The 12561-nt window shown below is 40.5% G+C and overlaps 1 pseudogene; it reads left to right on the forward strand.

Moving 5' to 3' along the window:
- Nucleotides 1-8910: 8910 nt before the first annotated feature.
- LOC125220484 lies at nucleotides 8911-12498 on the forward strand (annotated as a pseudogene).
- Nucleotides 12499-12561: the final 63 nt, after the last annotated feature.

Consider the following 12561-nt stretch of genomic DNA (forward strand, 5'->3'; position numbering starts at 1 on the left):
AAATTTTAGATATTACAAACAATCCTTATCATTATTTTGAGATGTTTAAACAGGCCATATTTTGATCATGTAGTAAATGAAATTAGCCTGCCATATTTTACACATAACTTTTTTGGAATTTGCAAACACTTTTTTATCAAAAAATAAATTACTACCCTCCCCGAAAAAATTCGATACATATTACCATTTCGTCCGGGCCCCAAATTTGATACACTTCACTTTTGCCATTTTTGGTAGGGACCCATATTCCACTAACTCATTCCTACTCACATTTTATTATAAAACAAATACTTTAAAAGAGACCCACATCCCACCAACTTTTTCAATTCACTTTCCATTACATTTCTTAAAACCCGTTTCTGATCAAAAAGAAGAAATTTTGGGGACCAGTAGTATATACTAAGATTAGCAAGCTATTGTGAGACTATCATATTATAGTAAATTATGTTTTTTTTGCAAGTAGTAATTAATAAATTTAAAAGTAGTGTAATTCTTTTGAATATAAGTATATTTAATGCTAGTTTTCTAGATGTTAGGTTTTCCCACAAAATGGCATTTATACCCTCCGTATTTTTTCACATTCCCAAAATATCCCCGATGTTTTCGCCTCGTATTTATAAATTAACATTGTTCCCGCCTTTACGCAAGTTACGCCCACACTGGGAGGAGCATCCACCAACAAGATCCAAGTGAACGCAAATTACTTTGCTTATGTTCACCGATCATTACTTTTTTATGCTTCAATTGAAATGATTTGGTTTTTGTACTTAATTTCTGGTGTATTACCATTTATGTGACTATACACATTTTATTTGCACTTAATTTGGCATATGATTATGATTGTTGAGTGGATTACTCATTGTCGTCGGTGCTTTGTGTGCAAACTCGGGCTCACTTCACGGTGAAGTCTACATGGCCGAGTCACGTCGCACCGGTTTTGGGCCACCACGGAAGACAACCTAAAACGGTAAAATGCTCACATGTACTTTATGGCTTCCGATAATTACCGCCTCTTACACTATCTTCATTTGTTTGTTAAGCTACCGTGTAAAAAGAGATACTTTTTTTGTTTTATACACCCACCGGGTCGCATCTCCAACCACCGGGAGTGGCATCTCGTTCACCGGCTCCTTGACCGTGGACTATCGTGTGGAGTGACAGAAGAGGAGATTCTAATTAGATCGTTGAAAGAACTCGTGCCACTGGGTGGAAAGCAGCATAATGGATTTAGGGGGTGTACCGGGTAAGATTGAGGATGCGCTGCGCCGCGAGTTCCCTAACACCGACTTAGGCGAACCCACATATCCAGCCCAAGATTCATACCTTTGAAGAAGCACTATGGCGCATTGTCTCAAGTCCTCGCAGGAGTGGTATCGGCTTCAATCTCTACGGTGACTACAAAATCGATCGCGATGACGCCGCATGGATCGATATTGTGAAGGTGTGGTGCTTACCGCTTGCAATCGACGAATCATACTTGTCCCTATTGAATACATAACGCGACGTTGCCTAAGGGATTGATATTTATGTGTCTGTAGTCCGACCTGTGTGCAAAGGCTTACGCTATAGGTCTGGCCTTACTACGATGATTGGAAAATCGTCTTCGGCAAGGACAGGGCCCGTGGTGAACATGTTGTTGGTCCGCGAGAGGCGTACGCAGTAACTCCTTTTGCTCCTCCCTCTCGCAGTGAGGAGTTCATACCATGTCCCCGATCCATTCCTCGGTGATGATTCTCGCGTCATAACCTCTACCCCGAGACACAAACCGACAATGGATTTAGCGCAAGAACAGAGAAAGTGGTCCGAAGGAACGTGCACCCAAGAAGCGCAAAGTGAAGGAGGATGCTTGATAGGCTGGTCGATGTGATTGGTAAGATGCATGAGGACACTAACAACAGCCAATATCTTGCCAACCGAATCTGGGTATGAGTTGACCTCGACTAAGTCGAGGAAGGAGGTTTTCAACCTTGTTGTAATTCCTGGTCTCACTCTTGACCAAGTGTTCGATGCCTCGCTATCATACTATCAAAGGTGAAAATTGACTTCTTCATGAGTCTGCATGAAGTTGCTAGGCAAGCTTATGTTTACCGAGCTTTGGAGAAGTTTAATGGCAACTCGAATGACAAGGAAGTATGCTATCGTATTTTGGCTACAAGGAAGTATTGACATCTAGACTTATTTAAAAGGTGTATGTATCACCTTCTACTTTTGCGGAGCGAAATTATGTAGTACATCGCTCCTTCTACTATCCCTTTTCATGGACCGGTATCAATTAGATTGGCTTTGTCTCGTAATTTGAACTTCTATATGTAAGATATGGTAACTGCCTATGAGGTGTCTCTTTATATGAAGTCATGGTGGTAACTCGTATTATACATGGCTTACATCTATTTCATGTTAACGACATGAACACCTATTTATCATACATGAAATATTGGCTAATATAATCCCATTGCTAGACACAAAATATATGTTCTCCTTTGTTTGTCAAGCGAAAGCATCCACGCTTAAGACATTGGAGATTACGTGTTAAGATACACAAAACACAGGGGTGCTATTCGATTTACAATAAAAACATATTCTAAGTCCAAAGTTAAACCTACGTTAGACTACTAATACATACTGATGAACATATTAGGCAAAATATGGACGAAGTGGCAACTCGAACCAAATGAGACATAGAAGTGGACCTCATCGCATCCACCAACGAAAAAGCAAGACATACCTTCAACCGAGAATAGGCTCGGCAAATTGCTGCCAACCATGCCGATCTTTATCCCCCGCGGCTTCTTGAGGGACATCAACCAAGTTGTTCCATCTACGTTAAAATATATATCTTCTTGTATCGCAGAATTCTAAGGTGCTTTTTCCAAATTTAAAGGTAGCACCTCGCATGAAGCCGTGGTTACAATGTATTCAAGCATTAAGAGCATGCGATATATTTGGATGCTACGCATGGGAAGACATATACCACAAGTGTTTCTGGATGTGTGACTTAGTAAGAGCCATTCGAAGCGGGTAGTCGCCGGAGCTACTTCGATCAAAATCATCATCGATTCACGGATGTAGTAGTCTTCGGGAGGAACCAACATCCAAAACAAGTTCGCCATCACGCTCCCGCTCAGATCCCGATTAAAGTCAATAAATAAACCTAATTAGTTTTATTTCTACGCTACCTTGAGCGTTACATCATCTATGGTCAGACTAAAAAGGAGTCAACACTCACCATCATAGTCATCCTTGAAGGGCACCCTATGAGGAAGTTGCAACGTAGGGACATGGAACTCACCCCGATTGGGTGAAAAGAGATCATGTCCTTGTTTTCAATGGTGTTCCCACGACGAAGTCACCACCCCCGTTTGAAGTAAAAATGTCATTTTCTTTCACCATTTGAAACTCCATGGTACACCGTTCGGGATCGACAAGGTGCAAAGGAGGGACTCCATCGCCGTAATTGCTCACCCATTCGCCGGATTCGCGAAGAAGATGCACATCTACTCAAATTCGGGAAACAAATGTGGCCACAACTTATTAAAATAACATAAAATCATAAAAATACTCACTATGGTCTCCATATTTCGTTGCCATCAAAATTTTCTTGAAGCTTGGGGCCTTGCGATCTATGGACTCTCTGAATTGCTCCATACATTGGCCGCCTCCCATTTTTTTCAATTTCAATTTGAAGACAGCTCTCAATACCCTCACTCGCTAGGTTTAAGTAAAAGGAACTAGTATCCCATTTAATAAAGAGCTAACGTATAACAACCCATTTAGTCTTTAATTGATTTGAATGATCAGAAGATTTCGTGAAGTGCCATGCGATAATCAATTTGGAAGGGCGGCTACATATCATTTCAGTATTAATTTCTTTACAAGATGGCTTGACGGATGGGTGGTTGCCAATATTGAATGCATTCAATTGCCACTCCCATCTACCTCATCCAATCATAGTAATAACAATATATCTACACATCCTCTATTTAAGAAGCAGGGCATTAGATGATTTAGTAAACAAAAATTATTTAGTCAATTGGAAGATGATTATCCCTCCCCAAAATTTTTTTTTTACAAAGGTAGGTGGAACCAGGATGGATGAGCGGTTCTTGAAACAGCCATCCGAATGAGAAGTGATCATCCATGGCCGGAAGATAACATCCCGGAGTCCGTCGCCTTTGAAGCGGGCGCGTCATCGAGCGAGAGATTGGAGTCCAACTCACGCTGATAGAGGTCAAACAACGATCGATGATTAGCATGCCCCTTATCTCACGTTCAAAGATGTTATGGCACCACGGCACTTGTTGGGTGCCCGACATGGAACTCGCGTGCGATCGATTCGGTTTGCAAGATATCATTAAGGTATGCTTTTATTCTTAATCAATAACCATGTGTAAGTATTGACACCTTTAAGTTCGGTTTCATTTGCGAGGCATCCTTTGCGGCTGCATTCTATCATCGAGATGAGCGGAGTATGAAAAGTTATGTGTTCTCTTTGACCCAGTGGGTGAATCCCGAAGGTCGCACCCCATCAAGAGGAGACTATAGTCATCTCGACATTGTTGAAGTTAACCCGACCCTCCTAACTGAGCCGCTCCTGTTGTGATTGACCTTGATGAGGTTACATCACCCACCACAAACACCGAAGGCAGTTCGACGTTGCTTTTCACCGAGGGCTCGCCGGTACGGAGTCTACAAACGGTCTCCCAAACCCTTACTTCACCTCATCTCCAAATGGTGCCCAACTTCAAATTAGTTCTAACACTAAAACTCACCACCCCGTGGGGAATACTAACCTACGTCATCCCCGGTGTCGTCTACGGCCTCATGTAGTCGTAGCACCGCACCTGTAAGCCATAGCCTTTGGTGATTGTGATGGGTTTATGGTTATTAATCCTATATTATCTACTATATTAGTCTAAATTTGGGAACATGTGATAGTAGGCGACGTTAATTTTTGTGTTTGTTATTCAGGTGAACTTAGTATATCCTTATGTCAAGAGAATTTTTTGTAACACCCAATGTAGCAACTTGTTGCCATATCTCACTGTGATGACATGGTTTATTGAAGTTTATTGTTAATGCCATGTTAAAAAAATTACATTCAATATAGCTTATGTGGATATTATTTAGCGCTTAACTTGAATGAGAACAAGTATATAGTTAACAGGCAATGAATAGAGTCCAGTGAGTTGAAACATTACGACAAATAGTTGAAAGATTCAAGCCTGAGATGACAAGTTCATCACATATTCATTACAAAAAAACTGAATGGGTATAATGTAGGTGCTAAACAGGTGCATTCTCGGAGGTAACCTGCTAACGATCACAATCACGGTGCGTAATTGTTCCATACTGCAAATTAGGAAAGGTATGAGGATTAGCTTTGTCGATACTAAAAATTATGAATATGAAAATAGTTGATGGAAATCGTAAATCATACCCCATTCCACATTGATTCCAAGTGTGTCACACATGTTGGTCCACGCCGAGTTAGCTCAACAACATCGACAAATTCAGCCTGTCCATCACCCTCTCCGACATCGTGGTTGTTGCATTGTCCAAAGCAATTTCAACGGGTCGTTTTCCATTTCAGACCTAATAAAGTTGTGCAGACAGAAACAAGCTATCATAAGTCTAACTTGGATTTTGTTGGATAGTACGAAGCCTCCTTAATATACCCCAACGCATTTTTAACACCGCAAATGCTCTCTCAATCACATTACGAGCTTTTGTGTGTCTCATGTTGAATATTTCACGCGCATTTTGTGGTGCCTGGGTACCTACACCCACTCCTTGAGATGATACCCGACCCCCTTGTATGGAGTAAGGAAGTCATCGCCGTTCGCGTAGCCATTGTCGCACAGTAGTAATTTCCTAATACAAATCAGATGCATCGAATATTAGGCTTGAATAAAACATATTGCAACCCGAAACAAAGAGACATTGACGTCCGTAGGGATTACCTCGTGGTAATTTTAAACCGTGTTCCGAGTGACAGCATCACGTAATACGCGTGCGTCCCATGAACCCTCCCATCCACAAAGAACATACACAAATCTCATCTTACGATCACATACGCCAATGTATTCGTGCAAATCTGCCCCTTTCTTGATCGATAGCGGGGTTTGTCCTCATTTGACACATGCATATTAATGTATGTTCCATCCGAGCTCCAAGGCATCCCTGCAGGCAAAAGCGACGAAAACCAGTTTATCATCAATACATTTGTGCTTTGAAAAATGCTTGTGTTGTCGAAATAAAAGCTGTACATAACGTGTGAACCTTGAACCATTTCCACCTACTATCATCACACTCATCGGACACGAGGCTCGGTGTCACGAGCAGGGTGTCATGCGGCTTGAGGACCGCACGAGCACGGCTTGCACATAACGTGATACGTATATCCGAGACCTCTTAAATTGAAACCGAACTATACGATTTTTTTGTGATGTGCTAGGATTCCCAAGAACATGGCAACTTGTTCCTCCACCTTCACAAAGTTCCCATCCACCAAATCCCCGGTCCCACGAAGAAGAATGCATAGTCTCCCGAACGTGTTGCGGTCCATACGCAAGTTATCTACACAGCGACGTCGGAGACATTCACTAGTCTATTGAAGTACCTTACTTGGTCGGATTCGAGTCAGCCTCTCAAACGCAGCTCGATGGTCCCGCATTCTGCGAGAACGATTCCCAGGACGGAGGAGAGGAGAACAATAGACAACAACTCCATTTGCGATTGTGTAAGATATCCTCCACCATTTGAAGCACGCTACATTCTAGAAGCTCGATTTGCCATGACCTATATAAAAAGACCCAAATATCTTGATCTCTTTCCAAGCGAGATAAATCAAGTTGTTGCAACCAAGTTGAATTCAAATTTATGGAATTGATTAACAAACAACCCACAGTATTACTCTATTAATTCTTCTCACAAGTCGATTTTGTCATATTCATAATTCATTCACGGATGTTGCACGAACGACAACCAATAATGAACAAAATCCTTACCCGCATCAATCGAAGCCTCCACCACCAAGTGAGCACGGTAATTCTCCGTCGTCGCCACGGAGATGTCCCAGTGAACCCTCGCCGATGCGCACGCAGACTTGTTTAGGGGTGTTCCAAATACGAGAATCGCGAGAGGTAAAGAAGGGCACGAGGGTAAATTGGGTAGTTTGGATGGTAATCATGGTGCGAAAAATGAGAACAGGTTTTAATCCTTGCAATTTTGTTGGACATTAATCCAGCTAACCTCTAGTGTAACAGTAGAAATTTCCGGGTCACATGGTTTAAAACCGGGTCATGCGGACACTTGGTCCATATTATAAAACGTGGGTTTTCTGTGGATTACTTGTCCATATCCATAGAAGTCCGAGGTAAAAAACGGCCCCTAAGAGTGTTGTCATTTTAACGCACCCCTAAGTATATTTAATGCAAAATATATTAACAAGAAAATTTTGTTTAATTATTTAATTTATAGAATTATTAATAAAATATTGTGGGATTAATATGTAAATTAAATAAGTATGGAGGCATAATTAAAAAGTATAGATATGGAATTTTTTTGGGTTTGAGTTTGGTGTAAATGATTGGAGTATAATTACTTTTTGGTGTGACCCAAACTCAAAAATAGATTTAAGTTTGGTGTAAATGGTTGGAGATGGATTCAAACCCATTTTTATTATATGACACACCAAAAAGTAATTTTACTCTATTCATTTACACCATTTTTGAGTATTTGTCTAACAAAAATTTTGCGATAAATACATATTTAGTGTTATTCCATGAAAATCCCAAAAATGAGTTTGTGTTTGGTCTTTAAGTAAATGTTAGGACGAAACTATACTAAAGTGCAAATATAATAGAGTAGAGCTTTATGGTTCCAAATAATGGAGGTTGAAAAGCATGATTTTGGAAGTTATTAGTCTCTCATTCGATATGTGACTCAACCATGACTTGTAACAGCTTTTAAATATTGCATTTGAAAACCTTTATTATGAAATAATCTAAATGTATCGGACTTGGGTCCATTCCATTTATTTGGTATAGATTTTGACCTTGAAAATAACATGTTTCCGTAACATCAATTAAGATCCTATATTTGGTAATAATAATTTCAAAATCTTGTGTTTGTTTGATGAAAGAGACCATAGATTCCCAAGTGAATTTATTACTGTTTGTTTAGGTATTAATCAAATACATGTGATGCTAAACGTAATTATATTATTCAAGAAACTATGAATCACATATAACATGTTTGGATTTAAAAAATTAAAATGTGTGGTTAAGAACATCTATTGTGTAGTAAGATTGTAAGAATATACATTAATTTTAAAAATTTGCTTACTATGACTTTGGTTCTTTAGAATATCCAATTTTTAGTGAGTTTCCCTTGAGATTTCTTCAAGCATTTCTTGTGGTTGAAATTCGATGCTTTTTTGTGCAAAGTAATTTTATTTAATTTGTTTGATGTTTTAACATGTTAATTATTTACTTAAACATTCAATATGGAGTAGTAAACTACTCCACTACTTTTCATATTTTGAAGACCAGTACTAAACTAAACGCATTGGATGAGGTTTAGGATTTTGAAGATAGTGAATAAATGATGTTATATTCAGCAAAAAATAAAAAGAACAAACAAAAAGGCAGTTAAATTGTGTCTTCCAAATAAAAAAGAAAACATAAAAAATAAACTTCAGCACTCCATTTTGAGTAATTAAACATATCTCTTTACTTACTATTGTATTCTACTTGAAGCTCATTATGTTCCTGAATGTGTCTCCCTTTTCCTTGCTGACAACTTGGCATATTCCCTCGTGCCTTCACTCTATTTGCCCATCCACATGATTTCATCTTGTTTTTTCCCCTTCTCTCTACTCTCTACTTTAATTAGCTTCTCTCTGCAACCATGCTTCACAAAGCCACGAAAATCTTGCTGTGGGCCATCCATTTATCCTCCCTCTTCATCACTGCATTCTCAGCCGAAGACGCCATCAACATTGGGGCCATTTTCTCCCTTGGCACCATCAACGGCAAGGTCGCAAAGATCGCCATGGCCGCCGCTGCCGCCGACGTCAATTCCGATCCCACCATTCTCGGCCCCTCCAAACTCCTCCTCTCCGTCTACGACTCCAACTTCAGCGGCTTCCTCGGCATAATCGGAGGTACATATATATTATATATTCCAACATTTTCTGAAGTCGGACAGTTTGTACAATATATAGAGTTTGCATTTGATTGAAGACGAATTCATTCATGCGCTTATGTTTAGAAACTCGAAACAGGATTACGGTATCTCGAGGCCGACACGGTCGCCATCATCGGGCCACAAGCCTCTGGCATGGCTCGCACCCTCTCACACCTGGCCAACGAGCTTCACGTCCCGATGCTCTCCTTCACCGCATTGGATCCCATCCTCGCCTCCCTCCAATACCCTTACTTCATCCAAACAGCCCCCAACGACCTCTTCCAAATGGCCGCCATTGCCGACGCCATCAGCTTCTACAGCTACAGAGAGGTTGTCGCCATTTTCCCCGACGACGAGCAGAGCAGGGGAGAGGGACTTTGTGTCGAGGTGGGAGAAGCAGCAACGGCCGGTTGATTTGAATCCGTATGGTTTGTATGCGTACGACACGGTTTGGATGGTCGCTCACGCGATCAAGGCGTTTAAAAACGAAGGAGGCGTGATCTCCTTCCCCAAACAGGAATTTGGAAGGGTGTGGATGGAGAGGCCTTGAACAGATTCGAGGGAGGAATTGCGTTAGATGCTTGTTGAAGACTAATATCACGGGGGCTAACCGGGATTACGTTCGATGCTGAGAAATCCGTGATAGGCCGGCTTCGACATTTTAAATGTGGTTGGGAGAGGTTACAAGGTGATAGGGTATTGGTCTAACTACTCTGGCCTCTCTGTTTTGCCTCCGGAGAGTTTGTATAGCAAAGCCCCAAATCGTTCGAGTTCGAGCCAGAAGCTGAGGGCCGTGGTCGGGCCGGGGAAAAACCAGGTGAAGCCACGGGGTGGGTGTTCCCTGACAAGGCGAGGCAGCTGAGAGTTGGGATCCCGGAAGGAGGTTAGTTACAAGGATTTTGTGTCGAGGATGAGGCACGAATGAGGTTCGTGGATACTGCATCGCGTGTTTGTTGCTGCGGTCGGGTTGCTGCCCTATGCTGTGCCGTATGAGTTGATATCGGTTGGTGATGGGCAGGCCAATCCTAGCTATAATGAGCTTACACACATGATTGTATCAAATGTGAGTTTTGTGATATGTGATGATATTTGATTTTTGTGAGTTATTTGATAGTATTTGTGACTGTGTGTGTGTGCAGAGGTTTGATGCAGTTGTTGGAGACATAGCAATCGTGACGAACCGTACGAAAACAGTAGACTTCACGCAGCCTTACACCGAGTCCGGGCTGGTGGTGGTGGCTCCGCTACGGAAGCTGAACTCGAGCCCATGGGCCTTCATGCGGCCTTTCACCCTCTCCATGTGGCTTGTGACGGGGTTGTTTTTCTTGATCATAGGCTTCGTTGTATGGATTCTCGAGCACAAGATCAACGATGAATTCCGCGGTCCGCCCAGGAAACAACTCATTACTGTTCTTTGGTGCCTCCTCCATTCCTTAATTTCCATTCCATACACATTAAATGATCTTAATTATGCAAAAAGCTTATTCCATTTTGTGTTGCTTTGTTTCAATTTTAAACAGGTTTGGATTCTCAACAATGTTCTTTGCACACAGTAAGTTGGTAGGAAAAATAAATAAACAAAACATAATAAAAACGTGCATTCTAAGTCATTTTTTATTACTATATATAACTTCAAGATAGATGAGTTATCTGATTTTAGTGCATATATATGTAATTTTTTTTAGGAGAAAACACAGTGAGCACATTAGGGAGGATGGTGATCATAATATGGCTGTTCGCAGTGTTGATAATAAGCTCGAGCTACACAGCGAGTCTGACATCGATGCTGACAGTCCAGCAACTGGCGCCATCGATCAAAGGAATAGAGTCGTTGTTGACGAGCAACGACCGCATTGGGTTCCAACAAGGCTCATTCACAGAGAACTATTTAATGGAGGAACTCAACATACCAAAGTGGAGGCTGGTGAGTCTGAGGACGCCGGAAGAGTCAGCGGAGGCGCTAAACAGAGGAAGGGTGGCTGCGGTGGTGGATGAGCGTCCCTACGTTGATTTTGTTCCCTCTCCAAATACTGCATGTTTCAGGTTGTTGGGCGGGAGTTCACTAGAAGCGGCTGGGGGTTTGTAAGTTTCTCTCAATTACTCTCCTATATTCTTCCATCCATAATCGCATACCTAATAAATTGCCAAAAAATTTTAAGTTTGATCAAATTCTTATTCTAATTTTAAAACTAGTTTCATAAAATATATGAAGTTCAATTTACACACATTACCTATTTTTTTTTTGCTATAATATAATTGCAAATAAATTCAAACTTCATAGGTTTTTCCTTCTGATTTACATAGTTGCGCATTTAACCAGAATTTGATCAAATTTAAAGATTTTTCTGACAATTTTCCCTATAATATAGTATCAAATTGAATAAAATAAAATGTCTCTGAATAAATATTTTGTCGATATACCACTAAATATACTCATATTTAATTTATGATACTGTAACAAGTGTAAAATTTGTACACTTGATTAGAAAAAAATTGAAAGTTAGAGAGTAAAATGATATAAGAAAAACTCTAACGAAATTATGACTATACTTAACAATATTTTTATGTATTTTACTAATATTTAATTTCTTGGATCCAGTTTGTATACTTCACAGTTCACACCACTAGTCTAACTCTATTTTTAAAATTCCTTTGAAAGAAATTGACAAAAAATTTGTATTCTGAGAACTATGTGCTTCATGTCCAGCATTGTAAACAGTAATTTTTAAGCAGGCATTCCCAAGAGACTCACAGCTAGCAATGGACTTGTCGACGGCGATTCTAACGCTGTCGGAGAATGGAGAGCTCGAAAACATACATAACAAGTGGCTGAACAAAGGAGCATGCACTCTTTCACACAGCCTTAATTCTGACCAACTTCAACTCAAGAGCTTCTGGGCACTTTTCCTCATCGCGGGCGTTGCATGCTTTCTTGCGCTGCTACTCTACTGTTGCTCTATTGCCTTCAAGTATAAGCACCATCCCGTCCCCACTTCCTCCTCATCCTCAACCTCATGCTCCCGAAGTATTCAGAGCTTCTTGTCCTTTGTAGACATGAAGGAAGAGGATGAGCCAAGAACCATGTGGAAGAGAAAGCATTCTGAATTGCGTGCTCACACTCGCAATTAATTATATGTATAATGATCCATCCAGAACTACTCCTATTTGTATATATTTATTAGTTTATAGGACTCATTCATGCATAACTCCTAGCCCTCCTCTTGCTTGTTGCATATCAAACTACACTTATTGGACGTATAGGGATAATTCATGAACCTTTTACATTCTAGATTCATGTTTGGAATTAACTGTAGATCTGAAATTTTTTTTCTAAGAATATTTTGATAGTAACAAAAACTCATGGAATTCAAG

This window comes from Salvia hispanica, chromosome 4 (assembly GCF_023119035.1).
Source record: "Salvia hispanica cultivar TCC Black 2014 chromosome 4, UniMelb_Shisp_WGS_1.0, whole genome shotgun sequence".
Taxonomy (NCBI): Eukaryota; Viridiplantae; Streptophyta; class Magnoliopsida; order Lamiales; family Lamiaceae; genus Salvia; species Salvia hispanica.